This window comes from Chanos chanos, chromosome 5, assembly GCF_902362185.1.
Source record: "Chanos chanos chromosome 5, fChaCha1.1, whole genome shotgun sequence".
In the NCBI taxonomy this organism is placed as follows: domain Eukaryota; kingdom Metazoa; phylum Chordata; class Actinopteri; order Gonorynchiformes; family Chanidae; genus Chanos; species Chanos chanos.
Genome location: NC_044499.1, coordinates 22466094 through 22468763, shown reverse-complemented (window position 1 = coordinate 22468763; position 2670 = coordinate 22466094).

Here is a 2670-nt window from a genome sequence, read left to right as displayed (position 1 = left end):
GGCTTACTGACAGCATATGTGTCAATGCTCTATTAGCTAACACTCATGCTTGCTGTAAGTGTGTTTGACTGGCATAAAACACACAGGCTACTTCACTATGCTACTATGTTACGATGTTGTTTCAGGGAGATGGGTCAGAGTCAGTGTTTATGTGAGGGCTCCTTCGCTGGGGATTAACCACCCCCCCCAGTTGCAGGTTAATTAGCGAGCCAGGCTAGTCTGTGCTCATTCAGTGCAGGTTCTTTCATGGGAATAATGACATACATTGTAAAACCAAGTATTAAAAAAAAAAACATAATGGTTATAATAATGTTACTAGTAAGGGCTATTAAGTCCCACAGCCACGTATGGCGAAATAAAATTGCAGCCCCTGTGTAAATGACAGGTTGTCCCCTTTGTATGGTCACTATATGCACATTTCAGACAACATGTCAGAGGATTAAGGTTAATGGAGTGTCATTGTCAGAGTGCATTATAATATGTGCCATCCAAAAGGGAGCGTAGTTTTAAATGTCGCTCTATGGTCATGTGAGATGGTACCTCTTTAATAATTGTACACTGCTGTAAAATGCCCGTTTCAGATCCTTCTGCTGGCTCTGAACATAGGGTTTCCATAAGGTTGTGTGTGTGTTCCTATGTGCGTTTGTGTGGGCGTGTGAGTAACACTTGTGAGTGTATGTGTATGTCTACCTGAATATGCGTGATTGAATGTGTGTGTGTTTGTGTATGTGTGGTGTGTGTGTGTGTGTGCAGAAGTAAGTATTTTTGTGTGCTATGTTGATGGGTTGAGGATTATATCTATGAAGAGTGTCAGTGATGCATTTCTGAAATTTGATTTGTAAATATGCTTTCATACCACTAAACTTTTGATACTCATCTGTAAAATAAAAGGTACATAAGATTTAAAATAAGGGTGATGACCATAAAATAATTTATTTGTATAAAAAAACAATGTCTTTCCCGATTGTAACAATAACATATGATCTGCCAAAGTGTTTTGTGTTGGTCCTGTTGGTCTTAGTTGTTTTTCTGTTTTATTGTTGTTTTGTTTGCATTAATTCTCTCATATATTTGAATTCATGACATTTAATTGCACTCTTGTTGCACTGTGTTTCTGTACAATATCATTTCTAAATTACTTTGTTGGTGCCTTTTTTCAGTTTGAATATATGCCCTCTGTTATGATTTTTGGTCCACATTTGGAAGAGATTAATCCCCCCTGCAAATTCTGTTACAAAGTAAACTGTTAGCATATCTCTACTGTATGGTAAAATGGTCTCACTCATGTTTCTAACAAAAGCTGTTCTTACATATGTATCTCTCTCTATATATATTGATATAAAAATTGCTTCAAAATCAGTTGTGTTTCGTCATTCTAGGTCTCTTAGAGGCATACAACTATATGAGGTAACCTGGGAATTAAAGACGGGTTAGCTTAAGGAACCCAGACTCCTGAGATCTGACAGTTACACACACATTGAAAAACAAACAACAAACAAAAACAAAACCTCCCAAACTCTTCAGCAGTGTGGTTTCATTTCAAATTGTGTCAACTGCTGTAAGAGGCCCAGGGCAACAGGTGAAAAGATCTGTTTTTTGTTTTTTTGGGTAGGGATCAGGTCTCCAAAATGAATTCATAAACTCATGGATATGTCAAGTCTTATTGACAGACCAGAAGGCCACTGAAGCACTGTGCTGCAGCCAAGCATCTTGATGCCAAGCCTGGATTTCACTTCAGGAGAAGCTTTCTGTTGTTTGTTTTTTTGTGTACTGTTGTTATTTCTTTTGGGAGAGAGGGGTAAATCTGTAAATATTTAATTCTAATCTAGGTATAATTCACATGTCGTTATAATGAGCTGAATATATGCTTAATGTTTTATATTTGATATCAGAGCATGATGACGTGATTGCTCGTTACCCCTCGCCCCTGTGTGAAAAGCTTGCCCAGAGCATAAAATTCTCAAACTCAGTCATCTGAGCTAGTGACTGTATCAGATCTCCCATCTAGGAGGTAAAAGCACAACAGTGAAAAGATGTGACACTAGGGAACCTCATGTATCTTTTGTTGTTGTTGTTGTGGTTGTTGTTTGCCTGCTTCTTTGATTTTTTTTGGATCTTTTTTGTTTGTTTTGGTCAGCTGAATTTGGTAGAGGTACATGTGTATGCAGGTGTGCTTTTCTATGCGTGCGTGTGTGCACGTGTGTGTGTGTGTGCGTAAGTGTGTGTGTGTGTGTGTGTGTGCGCGTGTGCGTGCCCGTATGTGTGTGTGTGTGTGTGTTTCTGAAAAAGGCCCTTTCTGCTCACACCCCCATGTTGATGCAGGAGGACAGTTTAGTGGATGTTGCTGCTGTACACTGGTTACAGAGGTCCGGGAACATGTTCCCTGTTGATTCAGACTTGATGGAAATTCATTTCATCTTGATTGACCGAGATGGAGTCATTGTGGTGTGAGACAGTAATAAAATCTAATAAAGCAATCAATTCTGAGACAAAACCATACACGAATCATTAGAGATGTCAAATATTTATGAAGAAATCAGTGTCCGCATAGTAATAGTAGTGTAATGTAATATGACATTATAGCTATTTACATAATGAAATTAATCATTCATCTCAGCCGTGAAACAGTTATCTTTTTTTTCAATCAGGAGCCTAATGAAAACACTGGCA